At 41.0% G+C, this 24,695-nt stretch overlaps 1 protein-coding gene across 6 annotated transcripts in view; it reads right to left on the reverse strand.

Annotated features, from left to right (window-relative positions):
* The window catches only part of OSBPL3 (oxysterol binding protein like 3), a 177,712-nt gene that overhangs the window by 114,708 nt on the left and 38,309 nt on the right, over positions 1–24,695 (reverse strand). The window contains exon 2 of one of the 6 annotated variants that reach the window (XM_019825609.3): positions 16,995–17,116. The exons of the other annotated variants lie outside the window; for them this stretch is intronic. The gene's annotated coding sequence lies outside the window, so the exon portion shown is untranslated. The remainder of the gene's footprint in view (positions 1–16,994; positions 17,117–24,695) is intronic. 6 annotated transcript variants of the gene reach the window in all.

The raw sequence follows: 24,695 nt of genomic DNA on the forward strand, positions 1-24,695 counted from the left end.
ACAAATCTGTAGGAATCACAGTTTCCAATTTTAAAACTTACTAAAGCTACAGAAATCCAGCCAGTATTCAGTGACTTAAAGGGAGGCATACAGATTAGGGAACAGGATTGAGAATGCAGAAATTAAACCCACGATGTGGTCAATTCATTTGGAACAAAGGTGACAAGACAACTTAATGGGCAAAGAACAGTCTTTTCTACAAATGGTGCTGGAAAAAGAGTGGATAGTCTCATGTAAAAGTGGATATTCACAATGTCATACCATATAAAAAAATTTACTCAAAATAAAGACCTAAATGTAAAAGCTCAAACTCTAAAATCTTTTATTTTTAAAAAAAAATTTTTTTTCAACGTTTATTTATTTTTGGGACAGAGAGAGACAGAGCATGAACGGGGGAGGAGCAGAGAGAGAGGGAGACACAGAATCGGAAACAGGCTCCAGGCTCTGAGCCATCAGCCCAGGGCCCGACGCGGGGCTCGAACTCACGGACCGCCAGATCGTGACCTGGCTGAAGTCGGACGCTTAACCGACTGCGCCACCCAGGCGCCCCTCTAAAATCTTTTAAAGAAAACACCGGGATAAACTTTCATGACCTTAAATTAGGTCATGCCCTATTAGCTATATGACACCTAAAGCAAAAGCAATAAAAGAAAAAAGTAGTAAGTTGGACTTTATCAAAATTAAAAACCTTTACGCTTCAAAGGATAACATCAACAGAATGAAGACACAATCCAAGAATGGGAGAAAATATTTGCAAATCATATACCTGAGACAGGTCTAGTATCCAGAAAACATAAAGAGTTCTTACAACTCAACAGTGAAAAAGCAACCCAATTTTTTTTTTAAACAGGCAAAGGACCTGAAGAGATACTTCTCCAAAGAAAACAACACAAATGGTCAAGAAGCACATGAAAAAAACACTCAACCTCATTAATCATGAGAGAAATGCAAATAAAAGCTACAAAAAAATACCACTTCACACCCTTTAGGATGGCTGCGATAATAAATAAAGAAACCAACAAGCCCAGAGGCATGTCAGCAAGGATGTAGAGAAATTGGTGGGGATGTATACATTGGGAAACCGTCTGAGGGTTCCTCAAAATGTTAAACACGGTTACCATATGAGGCAGCAATTCCACGCCCAGGTATATACCCAAGGGACTTGAAAACATATGTCCACAGAAAAACTTATACAAGAATGTTCACAGCAGCCTAATTCATAAACATTAAAAAGTAGAAAATCCACGGGGCGCCTGGGTGGCTCAGTCGGTTAAACGTCTGACTTCAGCTCAGGTCATGATCTCACAGCTCGTCAGTTCAGGCCCCACGTTGGGCTCTGTGCTGACAGCTCAGAGACTGGAGCCTGCTTCAGATTCTGTCTTCCTTTCTCTCTGTCCCTTCCCCGTTTGTGCTGTTTCTCTCTCTTTCAAAAATAAATAAACATTAAAACAATTTTTTTAAATAAAAAAAAACTTTAAAACAAGCGGAAAATCCTATGTCTTATCAACTACTGAATGGATAAACAAAAAGTGGAATATCTATATGTTATGTGTTGAATGTGTTGTCATCCCAAAATTCATAAATTGAAGCCTAATCCCCAATGTGATGGTTATTTGGAGGTGAGGCCATTGTAAGCTAATTAGACCATGAGGGTGGAGCCTTCATGAAAGAGATTAGTACCCTTCTAAAAAAACAAACAAACAAAAAAAAAGAAACCTTGCTTCTCTCTGCTCTCAGCCACATAAAGCTATAGGAAGACCATAACCATCTACAAGCCAGGAAGGGGGCTCTCATCAGACACTGGATCTGCCGGTACCTTGACCTTGGATTTCCCAGACTCCAAAACTGTAAGAAAGCAATGCCTACTTGCTATTGAAGCCAACAAGTCTACAAGTCATTTGTTAGAGGAGCCCAAACTGACTAAGATACCATATAATGGAATATTATTCAGCTATAAAAAGGAATAAAACATTGAGGCATGCTACAACATGGATGAGCTTTGAAAACATGCTAAGTGAAGGAAGAGAGATTAAAAAAAAAAAGGCCACATATCATAGGACTCCATTTACATGAAATGTCAGAATAAGCAAATCTACAGAGACAGAAAGTAGATCAGTGGTCTGAAGGTGGGCAAATGGGGAAGAATAGAATTTCTTTTGGGTGACAAAAATGTACCAGAATTAGATGATGGTGATGGTCACACAATCTTGTGAATTTACTTAAAAAAACAAACAAACAAACAAAAAAAAAAAAAAACACTGACTTATACACTTTAGAGGGGTAAATTTTTTGGTATATGAATTGTATATCGATAAAATAATCCCCCCTCCTAAAAATAACCTTTGAATGAAACAGAACCAGACACTCAGTTATCCATCTCTCCACAACAACCACTGGCACGAGGTAAATCCACTTTTGCTGAGTCAGATATGTGACACTGGGATCTAGTCCTAAGACCCAAAAAAGAACTATTCTGTATTCTGAAAGAGACGTCGCTTCGGTGGGAAGTTTTACGAACCCCCTGCCGTGACTGCTGTAAAGCAGGATATTCAATTACAAACACATGAGCAATGCTAATATCAACATGGGAGCCTATCACTTCAGATCAGTCTACATGAGGCCTCTGAATCTAGATGCTCTAGTGAATGCATTGGAAAGGAGAGAATGAAAGAGCTAAGTCAAAGGTCAAAGTCAACTCCAACACATGGAGACACCATTACAAATGACAAGAGTGGCCCACCCTGCATGCCTCATTAGTCATCCTACAAATCATGAACAGATCACGGACACGCCTCCTCAAGTGAGAGGTTGCTGACAAGCATACCCAGAAGTGAAACACAGGGTCTTCCCCAAGATCTCAAAGCCATTCTTCTCTGGAAGGCAGTACCAGCCTCTCCCACCAAGGGCCTATTTACAAGCAATCAGGGGTCTCACGAAAACCCTCACCGAATGATTAAAAGCCAAATCTGGATATGGTATTACTTTCAAGCTCTGAAACAGTTGATCTTTGATCTGTATGCCTGCTTTACATTTAGCAATGACTCAGACCCACGTCATAAAAAAAAAAAAAAAAAGTTTACTATGACTTTAATTCTCAGAAATACCGCCATGTAGGTTAAAATAGATAACGTGTACACACATAGTCACATGAGCCAACCCATCACCAGTCAAAAGAACGCGGAGCTAATGAAAAGCCTGAATCCCATTGTCTACAGTAAAAGAGCAGGATAAAACTGAACAGGCACAAATAATTCCAACTTTTGAGAGGTTATGTTCTGAAAGGCAGTTATAACTCAGCTGTTTGAAACTCAAAGCATTTTTCCCTAGAAAGCTGTTAGCTTGTGATCATATACTCAGGCTAGCCCAGAGAGACCTGTGCAATGCACTTATAGTAGAGAGACGACGGCACTTCTTACAGGGAGGGAAATACCTTCCAGGTTCAACTCCAGAATGCAGCTCAGCAGCAGCACCCCAACCACAGCATCTAGAAATAGGGTGGGAATGCTCTGGTCCCATCACTCCCCAGATGTTCCAAACTGGTGGACAAATACAAGACACAGTCCACAGTGGGAACCCCTTCTTACTCCCATGCAGACACAAGAGTCCTTCACAAGGACCTCTAAGGCTGGGAGAGTCTGTGGTTCTTTGCTCCTCTCCCAAAGTTCTAATTTCAGTAAATGTCTGCTTATCCGGAAATGAAAGCAAACCAAAGAATTCACAGTGCAAGGTTTTTTTCAACCTTTGTTGAACTTCAACATTCATATAGCAAGTCATATTGCTGAATTTTAAAAAAATACACGTTTTAGGGGCACCTGGGTGGTTGTCGGTTGAGCGTCTGACTTCGGCTCAGGTCATGATCTCACGGTCTGTGAGTTTGAGCCCCGCGTCGGGCTCTGTGCTGACAGCTCAGAGCCTGGAGCCTGTTTCGGATTCTGTGTCTCCCTCTCTCTGACCCTCCCCCGTTCATGCTCTGTCTCTCTCTGTCTCAAAAATAAATAAACGTTAAAAATTTTTTTAAAAATAAATAAAAATAATAAAAATAAAAATACATGTTTTAGAGAAGATACATGAAAAGTGGTGGATTTCAGCAACTTCTCCAATGTTTCCATGGTCACTGTAGATTCTGCTTTTCATCACTCCTGTATCCTGCACCTAGTAGAGAGGCTGCACATAGCAAACACCGCAAGGACACCCATGGAATCTGTACTTTTAACATCATCAGTATTGTACATGTCATTTACTTTTAAAATACCTCGCGTTTGTACACTGTGACAGGGACTAACAGGATTGGCTTGGCCTCAGAAGAGATACCACTTCGGTGAAAAATAGATAATAATGATTAAAAAATAATAACTGGCCACAAATGCTATAGTGTCTGGACTGTGTCACAAAGAATTCCAGGGGCGCCTGGGTGGCTCAGTCAGTTAAGTGTCCGACTCTTGATTTTGGCTCAGGTCATGAGCTTGCAGTTGTCAGACTGAGCTCCATGTTGAGCTCTACATGGACAGCATGGAGCCTGCTAGGGATTCTCTCTCTCCCTCTCTCTCTCTGCCCCTCCCCCTGCTCACTCATCATTCATGCACATTCTCTCTCTCTCTCTATCTCTCTCTCTCTCTCTCTCTCTCTCTCTCTCTCAAAATTAAAAAAAAAAAAAAAAAGAATTCCAACAGGAAGCAGCGAGATACACTGGGGGAAGCACAAACTTGGGTGGTAGAAAGGCAGGCTTGACCTCACCACGGCATGACTTTGAAAGAGCTCCCTCTTTGTGCCCCAAGTTCCTCAACCACAGAACTAGTCTCACTCGGGGAATTGTGTGGCTGAGTGGCCCAGGTGGGAGGGAAATTAAATTTTCAGTGGATACCCTTGGTGACTTCAGAATGTGGTTTCACAAATTTGAACCACTCATTGAACAACTGAAGAAACAGGATGCATCAGGAGACTGACCGTTACAACAACCCCACATGAGAACTGGGAAGCGTGCAACAGCTAAGGCCACCTGTCCGAAGCCCTTCTTTCACCACCTCCTGGCTCTCCTCTGACGTACCCTGAGCTGCCGGCTCAGCCCCCAGTTTAGTCTGACCTCATTCTAGTCTGACCACCTGGTTCTGACTCACAGCCTTGCCGTTCACCCTCCTGGCTAATCCCCCAGCCCCGCTTCAGGTTTTCAGGTCAAGGATCTTTGTCTCCGCCACACTAACCACAACCTGCCACGCGTGCACTAACCTGGAGCTTCTTGGGTAAAAGTGACAGATTGCCCTCCTTATAGAAAGCCACAGGGTCGATTCTGAATACAAAGTGAGCTTATTACCTTAGGGTCAATACAGAAAGAGGAAAAAAAAAAGGAAAGAAAAAAGAAACGGCAGGGATGAGTTAACACTTCTAGGAGCAGAAAAAAAGAAAAAGAGAAAAGCAAACCTGTTTAAGTAGGACCCTCAGAGATACTCTGCAGTATACCCCATCTGCCCATCCTGCACACATGGGGTCGAAGATGGGCCAGCCCAGCAAATTCTTCTTCACTTCAGGGACAGCAAATCTCATCCTAAGAGATAGTTTCCATCAACTGTGATAGATTACCTTTCAAGAGAGGGTGTGCACTAATCTTTCTTGGATAGGCCCACAAAGAACACAAGACACGTTTTTGAGTTGTCTTTGCAGAGAGGAGCTCATCACGACGGGGGTAGTGGGGGAAGGTGGTGTCAGAACTATACACAGTCTGGGGTGACTGTGGCTCAGTCGGTTAAGTGTCTGACTTCGGCTCAGGTTACGATCTTTCGGTTTGTGAATTCAAGCCCCGTGTTGGGCTCTGTGCTGACAGCTTAGAGCCTGGAGCCTACTTAGGATTCTGTGTCTCCCTTTCTCTGTGTCCTTCCCCTACTTCTGCTCTCTCTCTCTCTCTCAAAAATAAATAAACATTAAAAAGAGAGAGAGATGACTATACACAGTCTTACGATAGGCACCAAGCAAACATGAGAGAATAGCAGGGCAGGGAAGGCAGACAGAAAGGGACTGAAAGACGAAGAGAGACAGGCCGACCAGAAACACAGAGGAATGCAGAACGAGGCTCACAGAAAGACAGACAGACAACACACACAGGCAACAAGACCCAGCCAGGGGCAAAGTAAGAGAACAGAAGAGACAAATCAGATGGAGAGGCCGAGCGGGGTGGGAGGCCTGGCGGGGGAACGCAGACTTTGGTGGATTGCTGCCATGTCTGAGGCCCTGCCAAGTTCCAGCTGTGCTTCCTATGGCCTGCCCTGGGCATGACCCGTCACCCCCCCAGTCATGCAACAAAACCCTCCTTACCTGACCCAGTTGTATGTTCTATTTCCACATGGAAAATTAGAAAAGTAATTTAAAATGTCAATACCCAATGATGGGAAGGACTGGAAAATTTTGACACCTATTACTGATAGCAGTATAAATAAGTAAAAATATTTGGGAAACCTATTGAGCAATTGTTTATCAAAATGTTATAAAATACTCTCACTCAATATTTATAATAGGGAAAAAAGTAGATACAATCTTAAGGCCCAACAGTAGGGGAAAAGTTAAGCAAATTAACACTAGAATATATTATTTCATGTCAGGAGTAATACTGCCTCTAAAATCATCTGTGAGGAATGTAATCTGTAAATAGTTCATGTTAAAAGAAACATGCTAAATATAAAAGTGCAGAAAACTAAAAATATATGTTATAAAGATCATACACTTAACACTCAAAGAGATAACGGGGGACTACATTTGGATGGCAAACTGAAGGGGTTTTTCCCTTTCTCCTTCTTATTAATATACTTTCAACATTTTAATAAGAATATATTCAGGGGGCGCCTGGGTGGCTCAGTCGGTTGGGTGGCCGACTTCGACTCAGGTCATGATCTCGTGGTCCGTGAGTTCGAGCCTCGCGTCGGGCTCTGTGCTGACTGCTCAGAGCCTGGAGCCTGTTTCAGATTCTGTGTCTCCCTCTCTCTCTGACCCTCCCCCGTTCATGTCTGTTCTGTCTCAAAAATAAATAAACGTTAAAAAAAAAAATTAAAAAAAAAAAAGAATATATTCAGGATGATATATCTAATCACTTAAAATGAGGCGGAGGAAATAGTGAGAATCTATTCCCTTCCACTTTTGCACTTGATTTTCTCAGGCTGTGACTCACCCCTATTGCTATGGTCTCGGTATGGATTCCTGCAAAGAACTGCTACTCCAAGAACCGGGGTCGCCCAGTTAACCTTCTTGCGAATACTGTTACGTGGACATTTATTTACCACACATTCCTGCCCACCTTGTATGAAACTGAGTTTAACTGGTGCAGATACACTGATGGGGCGACTTCTTACTTTCTGAGGCAGCCATTCCACTTTTAAATGGTTTTTTTTTTTTAATTTTTTTTTTTAACGTTTATCTATTTTTGAGACAGAGAGAGACACAGCATGAACGGGGGAGGGGCAGAGAGAGAGAGAGACACAGAATCGGAAGCAGGCTCCAGGCTCTGAGCCATCAGCCCAGAGCCCGACGCAGGGCTCGAACTCGCGGACCGCGAGATCGTGACCTGAGCTGAAGTTGGACGCTTAACCGACTGAGCCACCCAGGCGCCCTCCACTTTTAAATGTTTTGATGATGTCAATGATGTCCAGCTTAATCTGCATTCCCGAGGCTTATGGGAAAGGCCTGTCAACCTCCCGGAAGTCAGGAGACTATCCCGTGTCCCACAAGGTCCCCTCTTCCCCCAGATATTGAGACTTATAGCTGTGCTGCTCAAAGTTTTGCCCAGGGAATCAGACTTGTCCTGGCTCAGGCTGGTCGTTGATTTTCCCTTCTTTAGGGATAATTCAAAGTAGCTACATATAGTTGTCACTCGTGTCCCCTTTTTCATTTCTTTTTTATGTACATACGTGCATACATGCAAAGGGGACAAGGGAGGAGGCATATAGTAATTTACTGTTTTTACATATGCCTTCGGGTCTTGACACCATAAGAGCACAGGAGACCTATACATATAATAGACATTCAAAAGTGTTATTAACGATTACTAAATGGCAAAAACAAGTAAGTAAATAAAGATTACTAAGTGCCACAGAATTCAAGATTTTAAATACCACATATGTGAACATAGGGTCTGAGCAAAAGGAGCCAACAGATGAAACATATCATCCTGGTAGGTCACCCCTTTTAACATGCAGCCCAGAAGCATGGGTAGACGGAAGGTAGTAAGGTCGGTGTATTTACCTGACTTTCTTATTTGTCATCTAGGCCTTGGAACCCTAGAAAGGATGCCTACCTATTGTCATAACGTGGCCAGATGCCTTTTCAAGACTGGAAGTAATATCCTAATTCCGGCCCCAATACTCCAAGGCCCAAGGCATTTCCTACACCTCTCCTTGCTGGGCTTCTCAATTAATAACAAAAACTTTCTTCCTTCCAAGCGGTCAGGAGGCAGGCCTGCTTGAAGCGAGTAGTACCGAAAGGTATCAGATGATTTCTTCAAGGACGGCTTTTCTTTCAGATTCAATTCCTGAGGATGGAAAACTTCACTGCAGGAGCAATCGCTAGCTTCTCGGGGCTACAAATGCATTCAGCAGTTCCTACTCCCATGGGAATGTTCCACTGCCCTTCTCTGTCAACTGTTTGTGGCAAACAGTATAGCTGGTTTGCACAGAAGAGGAGAAAAGCAGGAAGAGAGGTAGGTTCTACTAAGAGTGTGTTTAAGTCAGGTTTTCTCCTTTACGCTTCAGTGTGGCTAGAGGCCAGAGAGCTGGCTGGTTTGACATGGACAAGCCCACGGCCATGATCTTCCCCGCATCTGTGACACGAGAAAGGTTGAGTGGAACAGCTGTTTCGGCTTCCGTGGATCACTTTTAAGACAGAGTGACACTTTTAAGACAGAGTTTTAAGATATAAAACTTACTCTGGTACATTAAAATGATCCTTAAATAGCCCTAGAGTAAAACCTTGTCAGCCTTCAGGGTTGCACCCGTGTGGTGAAGAGGCAGACAAGATTGCTAGGTGGACCCCTCTCATTTGGGACGAGTGGCCACTGGAAACTGTTACATCTTTACGACTAGAACAATGACCCTCTGAGGGTTCTGAGTTGAGGGAAATGATAGTAACTATTCGCAGCTATGGAAACAGTGTTTACGAGATGGACACCCTTCATATAAAGCTCTGCGGTACTTGGTTTGAACATGTCAGGACGTGTCATGCCCCTGTTCAAACGTCTTCAGTGGATACTAATGACCTACAAATAACTGACAATCTGGCTGTAAATCAGAATCATCTGTGCACATTTAAGAAAACCAAACATGCTCAAGTCCTCTTCCTGAAGATGCTAATTCAACAGTCTTGGGATCTAGGTATGAACATTTTATTTATTTATTTATTTATTTTTAAATTTTTTAACGTTTATTTACTTTTGAGAGAGAGACAGAGCATGAATGGGGGAGGGTCAGAGAGAGGGAGACACAGAATCTGAAACAGGCTCCAGGCTCTGAGCTGTCAGCACAGAGCCCGACGCGGGGCTCGAACTCACGGACTGTGAGATCATGACCTGACCCGAAGTCGGCCGCTCAACCGACTGAGCCACCCAGGCGCCCCTATGAACATTTTAAAAACAAGTTTTCCAGATGATTAAAACACACTGGATCGTGGGCTACCGGTTTACAGAAAGAGGTCTCAAGCCTTATGTGCTACACACAAGCCTCAATTCCCATAACTAGCCACCTCCAACTTCACCTTCCAAGGACACCAAACCACGTGCAGTTCTGCACAAACTGTCCCTGAGCCTTTGCAGGAGCCACCCCTGCCCCCATTGTGAGTATGAAAGATTAGCCACCATCCAGGTTGCAGCTCAAATGACGCTTTCTGACCATCCCTCCCTAACATTTTCAGATACACAAAAGATACAAAGGAATGTAAACATACCACTACAGAAATCATCAGATCACAAAGGAAGAGAACAAGAAAAGAATAGAGGAACAAGGGAATTACAAAAGAGCCAGAAAATCATTAACAAAAATGGCAATAAGTACATACCTATCAAAAATCACCTTAGATGTAAATGAACTAAATTCTCCAATCAAAGACGGAGTGTCTGAACGGGTAAAAAAAAAAAAAAACGACAGAAGTAAAGACACATCGACTGAAAGTGAAGGAATTAGAAAAAGATATTCCATGCAAATAGAAATGAAAACTTGGATAGCTATACTTCTACCAGACAAAATAGACTTTCAGGCAAAGACTATAATTAGAGACAAGGAAGGTCATTATATAATGATAAAGAGGTCAATCCAACAAAAGGTGTAATGTGTGTAAATATTTATTATGCACCCAGCATAGGAGCACCTAGATGTATAGAGCAAAGGTTAACAGATCTAAAAGAAGAAATAGGTAGCAATACGACAGTGGCAGGGGGTCTTAATGCCCCACTTCTGTCAATGAATAGATCATGCAGACAGAAAATCAGTAAGAAAACATTGGCTTTAAATGACAAGTTAGACTAGATGGACTTAACATCCCCAGGCTGGCATACCCCAGCCAGACAGCCCGTGCACATAACTTATGCTAGCAATCACATTTGTCACCATGCAGTATTTATTTGCATGCCTCCTTACTGAACTGTGAGCTCCTGGAGAACCCACATTACTCTTTTTCTTCTTGATATCCTGCTGTCAGGAAAAATACCTGTCATATGATAGGTACTCAATCAATTTTTGGTGAATGAACTAATAAACGCACCCTTGTGAAAGTAACATAACCAAAAGTGTAACAAAGGATCCTGTTGGCATTCTTTTGTTTCAGTTGAGGAAAAGAAAACTTCAATAAATAAAAATCACATTTTTATTCAATTAGATTCTCCATAAGGTGCCTTGGGTTCTAAAAGTTACTTAATAATCGTCAAGCACACTAAAGGGAAAGCTCTTGGGAATCTCAGACTCTGCTAGAAGCAATGTGGCTTTCATCTTATGTCTAGAACTCATTTCAAGGGGACTCCGATGACTTCAATTCTAGTCTCAGATATTGCTGAAAGAAGTCTCTGAAAGAAGCTTGCAGGAGAATTGGCAAGACAAAGATATATTGTATATGCAGTTGAGACTTTTCTGAATAGCATTTTGCTAAGCTACAGGCTTACAGAATTTAAAATATGACTCAGAACATCGACTGTGATGCCAACATTTCTATTTTTAGACTTTTTAGCAGAGAATATGGCTATAAATTCAACCTACTCAGTCTACAAATCCTCTAAACTTCCTCCTAGAGAACAGAAAAGCACTTGGCATTTCTCCGGGTATTATTTTATTTGCATATGTAGTTATGCTGGTAAAATTTTGGTAACTAAAGAAGAATTAATAACTGAAGCTCTAAATGATTCCCATGATTACTGCTTAAGTTGGCAAAATATCCTCAAGCACAGAAGAAACTTGCTCATGGAAATGTACATGGGTGGATTGTTCAGTTTTTTTCACCATGGTAGGCTTGCTTGTAGTTACATCTGTGTTCTCAGACAAGTGCCACAGGGACCATCACACAAGGACCACAGATATTTTGAGAGAGAAAACGGGACCACAGAAAATTCAATGGCATAGTCAAAATATTTTATGCTTTATACCAAGTGTGCTTTGCTGTTTGACACCCTGGCTTCTCATGATCCTATTTCTTATTTTTTTAAAATTCAACTACATTGAGGTATGATTTATATACAACAAAATCCACCCCTGTTAAGTGTATAATTTGATGATTTGGACACAGGTATACACCTATGCCAACTACAGAACACCTCCCTCACCAAAAAGTGCCCTTATGCAATCAACTCCCACACTCACTCACCCCTCGGATTTCTGTCACTTTCAGTTAGTTTTGTCTGTTCTAGAGCTTCATATAAATGGAATCATGCAGAATTTGCTTTTTGTGTCTGCTTTTTTCCACATGGTTTTGGGTTCCAGCTACGGTATATCAGCAATCCCTTCCCCTTCTTTGCCGGACTAGTATTCCATTGTATAAATATATACCGCAAGTTATCTGTTCACCAGCTGATGAACATATGAACTGTTTCCAGCTTTTAGTTGTTATAATAAAGCTGCATTGAATATTCGTATATGGGCCTTTCTCTTGGGTAAATGCATAGGAGCAGAACTCTTAGGCCACAGGGAAAGTGTGTTTAACATTAGAAACTGCCAAACTGCCTTCCAAAGTAGCTGTGTCTTTCTCTACTCCTACCAGCCATGCCTCCTGACCTCTCCAGTTGCTCTATATCCTAGTCAACACTTGATATTGTCAGTCTTTTACAATTTAGCCATGCTGGTGGATACAGGTGTACCTCATTGTGGTTTGATTTACAAGGTATGAAACCTGTTTCCTTCAGCATTCAGTCCTGGAACTGAATGTTACCTTACATGGCAATATGGTATAATAAAAGATCACTGGGTCAGTTTCTGGAGTCTTTAATTTTATCACCAACTTTGTCCCTAAACAGTTGCATAATGCTGTAAAACCCATCCATCCTGACCTCATTTTTCCCCCTCTCCATAAAATGGTTAAGTCAGCCCAAATGAGTCTTAAATTCTTGCTCTAAATAAAAATGAACATAAGTGAGTTTTATCAAAAGCAACAAATTCCTTTCAAAACAGTTATGCATTATTTTTACATAATGTCCCACAGTTATCAAAGAGAATTTGTATCAGGGCGCCTGGGTGGCTCAGTCGGTTGAGCGTCAGACTGCAGCTCAGGTCATGATCTCGCAGTCTGTGAGTTCAAGCCCCGCATCGGGCTCTGTGCTGACAGCTCAGAGCCTGGAGACTGCTTCGGATTCTGTGTCTCCCTCTCTCTCTGCCCCTCCCCTGCTCACTCGTGTGTGTGTGTGTGTGTGTGTGTGTGCGCAGTGTACTTCCAAAGGCCTTTTATCTATCAAGGGGAAAAGGAAAATAATCCACCTGCCATCAATTTAGTTGATCATTAACCTTTCCTGGGTCACTAAGATCTTTAAAAGTCTAATGAAAATTAGACATTCCAGAAAAACAATCCTATGGCTTTGCATAGCCCCAAGAGGTTCAGCACCATGAAGGCCTTCTGTGGAGCCTTAAAGGCTCAAGGACTTAGAAGGGCCCGATGAAATAAATTCATCAGTGTGATTTCTGCTGACAATAATTCAAACATAGCCTATATATCCAAAAAGAAGGCAGCAAACCTCTCCTAATTCAAATCCCCAATATATACATGGTATAAGCTGAAGATTCTTTTGTTAATTCCAAAAAGTATTGAATATTCTCTCAAGAAGTATATGTTCAGAGGTAGAAAGTGAGTATTGGGGATGCTCCTGGACATCCATTCCCCAATCATGGCCCCTCCAACATCAGAGTAAGCCAACAAGTATGCATAGTCATTTGAGTGGGTGATGTCAGTGCCTTCTGTTTCTAGAACAGGTTTATTCTAAAAGGAGGAATTCATTATGGGGCACAGAGGAAGGAGAGTAAATGGCTAGAAAAATGTATGTGAACAAACTGATATGATTTAATGTTGAGACATTCAGAAATCTGGGTGAAAAAAAAAGATAATTTGAGAATTCTGGCTCATAAGGCAAGTGTCTGTGGTAAGTAGAATAACAACCCCCCAAATATATCCACAGTCTAATCTCTGGGACCAGTGAATGTTACTTTATATGGCAAAATGGACTTTAGAGATGTGATTAAAGTAAGGCCCTGGAGACGGGGAGATTATTCAGGATTATCCATGCAGGGCCCATGCAAGCACAGGGTCCTTACAAGAGAAAGGCAAGAGATCAGTTAGTAGACAGCAATGTATTGAGATGTGAGGATGGAAAATGAGATGTGATTGATGTGTGGCCACGAGCCAAAGAACGCAGGTAGTCTGTAAAAGTTGGAGAAAGCAAAGAAGTAAATTTTCCACAAAAGCCTCCAGAAGAACACAGCCCTGCTGACAAACTGATTTTAGACTTCTGACCTCCAGAACTGTAAGGGAACAAATGTGTATTGTTGGAAGCCACGAAACTAAACAATGTAGTTCTGTTACAGCAGCAATAGGCAACTAATACATTCTCCATCTTTTTTTTTAGATGGTAAGGAAGCAAAGGGAAGTATGAAACTACATATGAAAAAAGTATTTTCTGATGAACAACAAATACCTCCATTGACAAGGCTAAGAATAGTTCAGATGTGGCTCTGAGCTAGCAACACATGAGAAAGTTATGTGAAAGACACTGAACTAGGAGTTAGAAAATATGAATTCTCATCCTTGCTCTAAGTACAGCTATGTGTCATCAGGCAAGCACAAACTCTGGGTCTCAGTGATTGACTTTTAAAATGAAACACAGACTACATGAATTGTAACGTCTCCTTAACAAAGGCCAGAGGACATTCTCTACTGATTAGTTCTAACCAGCGGCTAAGTTTTCGCGTTACCTACTTCTTACATGTCTTATCTGAATCCTTTTACCACCCTGAGAGGCTGGCCACACATTTCCTGTTCTCACCTGAAAGAAGTGATGTCATTTGCTCATCATCTTTGGGATCTGGATATAGGTCTGTCTGACTGGAGGCCGCCTTCTTATCCACTGTTTTGTGCTGTCTTTGATGGCCACCAACACAAACCAGGAGCATGGTTATGCTGGAGAACATTGCAGGGCAGTGGGAAGACTAAACTGCCTCATATCCAAGCATTTTAAATGCCAGACATTCAAAAATGAACTTTCTGGGATGACTTTTTAAAACAAAAGAAACCTTTCAAGACACAAGGTGGCCTCAGAGGGCAGACACCCAACTGTTCTATAGGGTAAAATGCTATGTCACAAGCCAGTGAAACGTCTTTCCTTCACATTCAAATTCCACACTGGGCCTACACTGCTGCAGCCACTCCAGTCTTCACGGTTCACAGGAGGAGAATGGAAAGGCTGCTGCCCAAAATAGTTTAATAAGGCCAGCAATGATTCATGGAGTAATAACAGGCCAAGCAGGCAGATGCCTGCAGAACTGGGGCCCAGCTGAGAGGGGGGTTCATGGCTCAAGGTTACAACAGAGAACAAAGAGGACATTCATTACACATGTTCAAGGAGGGAAAGATCATTAGTACCACCTGCAAAATCCCAAAAAGGAAATCAAATGTGAGGTAATTCACCTTGACAATTTATTAATGCCGTCCTAGAGTTTAACAGCTTTGTTTGTTTTGAGAGAGAAAGAGAGAGAGAGAGAGCATGAGAAGGGCAGAGAGAGAGGGAGACACAGAATCCGAAGCAGGCTCCAGGCTCCACGCTTTCAGCACAGAGTCCAACGCAGGGCTTGAATTCACAAACCGCGAGATCATGACCTGAGCTGAAGTCAGATGCTTAACCAACTGAGCCACCCAGGTGCCCCAATGCTGTCCTAGATTCTAAAAGCAATAGACTCATAAAGGTCAAAAGCAACCATGCAAACAAAAGCCTTTAGCATGTCTTCTCTCTCAAAGGCTCTCTGATTTAGTCTCAAAATTTATCTTATGTTTATGAATAGTTGAAAAGAAACAGAAGATGTAAAGGAGAACAAAACTACTCAGAATATTATAAAGATACCAACAATCATAGGCCAGTCTAAAAACCAAACTTGAATAATGTCCCAATACAGAACACTTAGGTCATTAATGATATTTCTGATTATACTTCTGTTCCCAAAGAAAACTAACAGTTGAGCAAAAGTTTAAGCATGCTATGCAAAAAAAAAAAAAAAAAAAAGAAAAGAAAAGAAAAAAAGAAAAAAGAAAAAAAAAAGAAAGAAAGAAAGAAAAAAGAAAGAAAGAAAATTGGCTTTTTGATAATTAATCTATCTTAAATTCCAGTTGAGGCAAGTATTTGCATATGCTTCCAGTTCTGATCTGAAGTCAATGTTTACATAATTAGCTATTAGACAAGCACACAGATGGGTAATTCACAAAATTAATCACTATCTGCTTTTGCTATCCGAACTTGGTACTTCAGCCAAAGAGAGTCAAACATACCTATGCAAAGATAACATATAAGAGTTACATACAGCACAAATGGAAAGGGTAAAAGAATAAACACTAAAATGCATTGGCATTACAGTGGTTTAATCTAGAAATAGCAGCATGGATAAGACGAGAAAAGCAAAGTTTAAAAGAAGGAAGAGACAGAATGTGATGAAGCGGATGAGAAAAAGCAGGCCATATGTGTAATTGCTCTAAAATGGGACTCTGAGAGAAAGTCAATTTTCTCAGCTGGAGTCAAAAGTAAAGAGTCTGGAAGTGATGGAGGAAAAAGGTCATGTGAGAGCAGTTTTTTACATGTGAAAAGGTAAATCTCACCACTTCAATGAGTTTTTCTGCCTGCCTCCTACGGGAGGTAGGTTGTTAAAACACCAACATCCATGACCTCAACACATTTTTATTCAAATGCTAACAGATAACCACAGCATGCTCAACACTGATCTCATGGACAAGTAGAAGTCTTCTTTGTTGGACATGTCAGAAGCAATAATCTTTTCATTATATTCCTCTCCTGTGTCTGAGTTAGAAGCTTTAATGACAAATGACTGAGTTCCTGAGATCAAAGACAAAATTGCCCAGTAATAGAAGTAAAATGAAAACAACTGTCAAAAGACAACAACAAGAAAAAAATACCTACAGCAAATATTAGAGTATAAGGTACCTGCTGAGCCAAAATGGAAAACAACCCTCATTTAACAGGTACTTTGCCAAAAAATATATCTATCTTTGTTCCCCCTAAGCACTGAGGAGTAAGAAGTACATTATGTTTTCCAGAAACCTGTGTCCAGGCTGGTCTTCTTAAAATCAGATTAAAAATCAGGATGAACAGAGGTGCCTGGTTGGCTCAGTTGGTACAGTATGCCACTCTTGATCTTGGGGTCATGAGTTCAAGCTTCACGATAGGGTGGGTAGAGCTTACTTTTTAAAAAATCAGGATGAACACCACCAGAAAAACTTAGTATAACTACTCAGACGGTTTTATCCTTTAAAGACTATAAAACTGAGTTTGCCATGCAGCTCACCTTTGAGTGAATCTTCTAGAAAAATTTCACCCTTGAGAAGCAATGTAATGACCTATGTTTTAGACAGGATGCACTTTCATTTATATCTTCTATTCCTTGGTGCAGAGTTCAATATCCTTGGGCTTTGGACAGATGGAAAAAACAGAAGTTACAATTTTGCTGAAATGCCTTCTTCCTGAGAGTTAATCGTCCCCACCGCACAGGGCTGACTCACTTTATATAATGCATGATCTTGAAAACTGTAGTCATTGAAAAGTGATTTTTAAGAACATAGTAGTAGCTTTTTCTTTTTTGAGATAAGATCCCTTTCGAAAAATACGTACAAGTTCGCTCATCAAAAGTTATTTGTACGAATAAAACCTCCAGAAAATGAATGGAGAATTGGTTATATAAACTACTGTATATCCATACAGTAACCTGTAAGACACCCATTAAAATAGTAAAACAAGAATGAGGAAGATTTCTTTAACTTAAAAAAAAAATTATTATAGGATCACAAGAAGTTGCCAAAACAATGCAGTGTTCAGTGTACCCTTCACCCAGCTCCCATCAATGGGACTAGTTATGTATAACTAGTCAAAATCAGGAAGTTAACATTGGTACAACACAATTAGCTAGACTAGAGACTACTCTGATCTCATCAGTTTTTACATGCACTTATTTTGTACGCATGTACACGGTTTTCTATAAAATTTTATCACGTGTATATTCATGTACCCATCACAATTAACCTACAGAATTGTTCCATCACCACAAAGGAACTAAAACAGAGAGCATTTTGAAGTACAACTAAGTGTTAACATGTCTTAATCTGGGTGATGGTTAACACCATCTGGTGATATGGGTGATGCTTAACATTTATGTGTTTTTGAATGTAAGTTGCCTGAATTTAAAAAGAATGATGATGGGGTGCCTGGGTGGCTCAGTTGGTTAAGCGCCTGACTTCGGCTCAGGTCACGATCTCAACAGTTTGTGGGTTCAAGTCCTGCATCGGGCTCTGTGCTGACAGCTCAGAGCCTGGAGCCTGCTTCAGATTCTATGTCTCCCTCTCTCTCTACCCCTTCCCCTGCTCATGCTTTCTCTGTCACTCTCAAAAATAAACATTAAAAAAATTTTTTTTAAGAATGATAATAAAGCTTTATCGATTGACATGGACAAATATTTCAGATTAGGTTAAAACAAGTTATAAAACAGTCTTTATGAGAGGATCCCGTTTTCGTATAATTATATGTCTCTATGTACCCAGAAAAAGAAATCCCAAAACGCTAAAATTTAATTATCTTCTAAAAATTATATTTTATGTTTCTGAATATTTATTTTGTAATGTATAAGAATTACTTTAATAAAACAGCGGGAAAGACTCCCCCCCAAATGCATATATTTTCAAGGAGGGAATCTTTTTTTTTTTTTATCACCACCTAATTCATTCTTAGGTTTCTCCTGGTTGAAAAGTTAACTTTTATACCTCCAATACAATCCTTTTTATCACTCCTCTAAAATGCAATGTCAGTCAACTTTACAATGAATGGGCCTCAGGCTATCAGTTCTAGTAAAAGATGAACTTGAAAAGGCCTTCCTCCTGAAGCTCAGTGTGTTAGAATATGTCGTGATTTTTCAAAGGAACCTGACACACTAAATACAGACTGTATTTAGGGCTAACTTTTCCTCTCACAATTTACAAACACAAAACAAAACCACTACATTCTTTAGATACAAACTTCAATGATCACAGACCATGGGCTAACTTATACAAAAGGGTTCCACGGACCTCAAAATGCAGAAGACAAATATCCTGCTCTTAACAAGGTCAAAATTGCAATTCAATAAGCCAAGTTCTATACCACCAGCAAGAATAAAGTCATGGGATGGGCGCCTGGGTGGCTCAGTCGATTAAGCCTCCGACTTTGGCTCAGATCATGATCTCGCAGTTCATGAGTCCCATTCCCCTTCCATTGACTGGCTTAGGCAAGGGTACGTGATACAATCCTGGTCAATGGGAGCCCAGGGCCAGTTTGAAGAGGAAATACATCTACCATGCTATGAATGGCAAGGAGGAAAGACTAAAGAAATGGGATCCTAATGATGCTGTCAAACCATTACAATAAGCTAATCTGAAACTGCCCTACTTCTAGATTTCTTTTATGTAGCCTCTAATTTATGCCTCTTGTGTTTGGGTTTTCTGTAATTTAGGCCAAAATCATTCCAAATGATGGAATAGTCAACAGTATCAAACTTATAGACGGGCAAGATGTCATTGGGAGGCCCTGGGACATGGGATTTAGAATGGAATAACACAGTTCTGTCACTGAGGGGGGGAAGTATCAATAACTCTGGGGGCTGCATATAAAGTTGGGAAAATTGCTCCTTAGTGACCTATTTCTAGATAAAATGAGGGTAAGTTCAAATGCTGAGAACAAGGTGGAAGAAAGTTACATCTTTTTTTTTTTTTAAGTCTATTTATTTTGAGAGAGAGATAGAATGCGTGCAAGTGGGGGAAGGACAGAGACAGAAAGAGAGAGAGAGAATCCCAAGCAGGCTCTGTGAGTGCAGAGCCCTACGTGGGGCCTGAGGCAGGGCTCAAACCCAGGAACAGTGACATCATGACCTGAGCTGAAGTGGGCCCCTTAACTGACTGACCCACCCAGGCACCCCAAAAGTTACATCCTTAAAGAAAATAATAAAGGTTTAGAACAGCTGCTACAGAAAATGGGAAGGGATGCAACTTTGGACCAGCAAAAAGATTTCCAAGTAATCTCTTAACTTCTGTTAACCTTAAAATCAAACACTGGAGTAAGGAAGCCAGCGGCCAGTTATAGAGTGAGTTCAGAGTTAGAAGAGTCTGTGGTTTCAATTCAGAGATGGAAAGAGAAGGGAGTACTTCTATAGAAGGCCAATCGTGAAGAAACTGCTGTTGACAGAGTGACAGTGATCTGCCAGTGACAGATAATCAAAACTATTGACTATGCCGTCCAGGTACACCAGGGAAAAAGTGAAGGAGTGGGGAAAGTAAAGGCCAAACACAGAAAACAGGGTGGGGATCAAGGGAATAAATACACAGACAGTCTGAAGAACAGGTTTAGTGGGAGAACGCAGACAGGAAAGGTAGAGGCTCTGATGGAGGGAAAGGTAGCTCAGAAGCAAGAGTCCTAGGCCACTGACTGGGTTGTCGAGGTGGTGTGGAGAGGAAGGTCACTGACACCAAGGAGATGGGGCACAGTGAATGAGGACATCAGATTAGTCCCCAAAACAGTGCAGCCCAGGCCAGGAGCCCAAAGAAAATCAGGAGACAGTTACAAACTGAGAGCTGATACCCGCCCCAAACAATTCTTCTCATGTTTCTTCTCGTTTCTGGACACTTACGAAATCCAAAGATTCTTTTAAGAAGGAGAACTCTTCTAGCCTAGGCAACGGTTTCAGGCAGATAGCTTTTTACAGATGTATACAAAATGTGACCATGAACCCTAGGTAAATCCTAGAAAACCCAGTCTATTACCAGATAAGTCCTCCTAATTGGGTCTTCCTTCCTACCAATTTAAAATGCCCTTGAGGAATGAAGTGGGAAAACTGCATTTAAGATGTTTCTTAAAGTTTCTGCTTCCAGCATTTCCCTTTTTTCTTTTCCCACTGCCACCTGACAGGCTCAGGTACAAATTACTGATCCTTGCCTAGATGACTATAATAAGCACCTGCCTAGCTTGCCAACCGCTGGGCGCTCCTCGCTCAAACCAAACCAGTCCTCTTAGAGTAGCTCTGTGATCACATCTCTCCTCCCTGCAAATATCTGCAGTGACTCATCATGGCCCAGGGCGCTGACTTTCAAGGTTGAGCTCTTACAGCCACTACATTCCCTGAGAGGGTTCCACGTGCTCCCACCATGGAAATCAAATGAGGCAATCTTTTCTCAAACTGCAAGAAGAAAAAAAATAATAGATGTAACAGATACTTTTCCTCCATTTTAAGTTTCTCTCTTTTTCACCAACTCCCTCTTGTCCGCATTACCATCTAATAGAAGAGATACCTAATGTAACGTAATGGATTTAGTTACTTGAAGCATGAGTACATCATTTCATAGAATTCTTCTGTGTGCAAATCTTGCAAACAAATGATACACAGAATAAAGTCTATCTATGTACAGGTGGTATTTGAGGCCCTCCCCAGTTCTGACCCAACCAACCTCCCTTTCCAATCTTATCTCTCACACTTTAGTCCACTTACCCTAAATGCGAAGCAAGCTGGACCGGCTTCCTAGTTATTTATATCCACACTGATCTCCCTAAGGACACAAGCTGTGTATTGCTCACACTTCTCTATGTCACATAGAACACAACAGGAAGGAAGAAGCTTTGCTCTGCAGGTCTGCTGCTTATCTGCTTCACATACTTTGGCCACAACCATAAATGAATGTTGAGTCCACCTGACTCAAGTAACCTTACCTTAAAAATCTCAGGAATTTATTTTATGAAACTTTAGAAAGAAAATAATGGATTACCTGAAAAGAACAGAACTTGCAGAGTATGGAATACTCCATGCCAAATTTATTAAATAGTCCGGGTAAGTATAGACGTTCTCATATACCACGATAATAATGAGTGCAGAGATCAAAATAAAGAGAAGAGCCGCCCCTCCTGACACAGCATTAAGTTCACTAGAAGCCGTGGGTGACTAAACTCATGACCGTCCAGCTCCTATCCAGACACCTTGCTGCTTTGTTCCCTGGATTTAGATCCTTCACAGGCCTCTACTCTGCCGCATGACAATCCACATATGCCATGCTGCTGGTCATTGGAATAGGAACGTCCTGGTAGCAGGTCTCATTTACTCAGCGAGAGAAAATTCAAAGTCCCGAAATGGGAAATTAGGACAAATGCGAAATATAAATGTTTCTGTGCTTCTAGGATCGTGGCCATTCTTCTTCTTCCTGTTGGGTGCAAGTCTTCAGTCCCTTTGCTGAAATCTTTGAGGCCAGAAATATACAGAATTGGTTTTGTTTTTAATTTTAGAAAGGTAATATGGCACGTATGCCATATAAGAACAGCTCCAGCAGGACCTGGAGTGGCATCTCATGGTCCAACACATTAATATTTTTATAGCAAAATATGTAAACGCTCCTATTAACTCGAACAAAGACCACACATAAATAGCTTCAGGCCAGACTTGGCCATCAAATGAGCTATAAAACAAAACAAAACAAAACAAAATAAAACAAAATCAAAACCTGTTGCTATCCAGATTCACAATTGTGGGAAGAGACCGAGCTATAACTAACTGTGCAATGCTGAGCTTAAGGAGGTGACCATTGCTATTGTCCCTTCTGCAAAGTCAGCAGGCTGTTATGGCAATGCCTGCCTGGAAAGGCCATCCTCTGTGGCTCAGAAGAGAACTCGGATTCAGGGACCACAAGAAATTTCCAGCTCAGATGGATGCTCAGAGGGCTCCCCCATAACTTACAAATTTCCTCAATTTATTAGTTATTTTAAGCGCTATATATCACTAATATGTATCCTGACTGTGGCAGTGCAGGGTTTTAGGATTTAACCGATTTATGCCACTTTCATAATTGCACTAGGCACAGTGCTGTATGGCAATATTCACACCCAAGAATCTGACTCATTCCACAGTACTCTGGTTCAGATCATAGCAAGTCATGACACAGTGAGCCACGCAAGAATGCTTATGTCACAGAGGCAGCTTTACATATCTGCTTGTTACTCCTACAAGTTCAAGGAACAGAGAGGAAATAAGTCAGTCTGTTCATTCATTCAGTCATTTCATTCCAAAACAAAAATCACAAAAAAGGACTCCAGCTTGTCAACTGGCCCCTTTCCACCAAAGATTATTGAGCATGAGGACACGCCCATTTACAACTTTCTAGGACCCAGCTTCCTGGTATTTAGTAATCAGCAAGTTCATCAGCATAAAGCTTAAACAGGAAATAAACAATAACGAGCCAGAAAAAAATGGGCACATGCATACCCAGGGATGTAAATAAAAGTGTTTATGTCAATTTGTCTCATTATTTATGTGTGATGTCAGTTTGCATTTCCACAGATTAGGTTTCGACATAAAGGCACACCTGTATTTGACATAGATTGGAGGAAACATAGCCCAATATTAAAACCAAAACCAAAACCTATATTTCTCTATATTCTCTATATTTCCCTAAAGTCTTCAAAGCTTACAACTGAGAAAGGAGAATCCTTTTTCTCATATCAATAAATAGGAAATGCTCACTCTCTTTCAACAGTCCTATGAATTGCATAAGTTGCTGGGATGGGGCTTGGGATTTGCCAGATACATGGATCCACATTATCTGCTCCTTTTGGAAGACCTATCTGTAGTGACACCTAAAAATTACTTCCCCCCATCCATATCTCCACCTTCAAAATCACCCCTACAACAAAATACCAAACTCACAATGAGAAATGTAGCACCTCAAATCTCATCTTCATAGCTTCTATATTTGCTTTTCTAGACATTTTAATGACCTAAATAAGAACATACTTTTTTTTCTAAGAAGGCCATTAAAGAAGATCAGGGTTAACACCATAAATCTATATCTATGCATATCTCCAAGGAAACCCATCTAATATTAGAGCCATGCTAAGAAACAGATTCAATTTTGAAAGAAACCAGGCAAGTAGAATTTAATAAAATGGAAATGTGACTCTAAGAAGAGCTTTCATGTTCCCTGATGCTGACTGTATCCTCACTACGACACAACTAAATTGGGATGAACTACTGAAAATGTCACTAACCAGAGTCAGTATTATAAACAGATATGACTTTGGCTGGTCCATTCTGAATCTTCCTTGACACTCATCATTGTACTCTGGGGTAATCCGTGTCTGATGCTTACCTTGTGTTTCAGGTTAAGCACAAACTAGAAGAGGCAATAACAGTCAAATTAAGAATCCTTTACTCAACCAGTCTTCCCCACACGAATACGAAACTATAAGTAGTCAATAATTTCCTTTAAAATGCAAAAAAAAAAAAAAAAGAAAAAATTAAAGTTTGTCAATCTGAAGTCAAGAATAATTCAAGAAAATAATTTTGGGGCGCTTGGGTGGCTCAGTCGATTGGGCGTCCGACTTCGGCTCAGGTCATGATCTCGCGGTCCGTGAGTTAAAGCCCCGCTGCGGGCTCTGTGCTGACAGCCCAGAGCCTGGAGCCTGTTTCCGATTCTGTGTCTCCCTCTCTCTCTGACCTTCCCCCATTCATGCTCTGTCTCTCTCTGTCTCAAAAATGAATAAACGTTATAAATAAATAAATAAATAAATAAATAAATAAATAAATAAATAAATAAAATAATTTTATTGGGGAGAAACCAAAGATTAAAAAGCTATTTGACTTGGAGGGATAATGGGGTGATCACATTCTTTATATTCTAAAATACCACTTTCTGGTTACAAATGTGGCTGTAACATCTTACTTACACTTATGATGAAACTTTGAGCAAGAGCTCTTATTTTCTTATTTGCATTAAACTTACCTGACTCAGTTACTTAGATTACAATGGTGATGCTAAGAAGAAGAAATTTCATGTGTTAAAAATGTCTTTAAGAATCAAAAATCTTGGGGCGCCTGGGTGGCTCAGTCGGTTGAGCGTCCGACTTCAGCTCAGGTCACGATCTCGCGGTCCGTGAGTTCGAGCCCCGCGTCAGGCTCTGGGCTGATGGCTCAGAGCTTGGAGCCTGTTTCCGA

This window comes from Felis catus, chromosome A2, assembly GCF_018350175.1.
Source record: "Felis catus isolate Fca126 chromosome A2, F.catus_Fca126_mat1.0, whole genome shotgun sequence".
NCBI lineage: Eukaryota > Metazoa > Chordata > Mammalia > Carnivora > Felidae > Felis > Felis catus.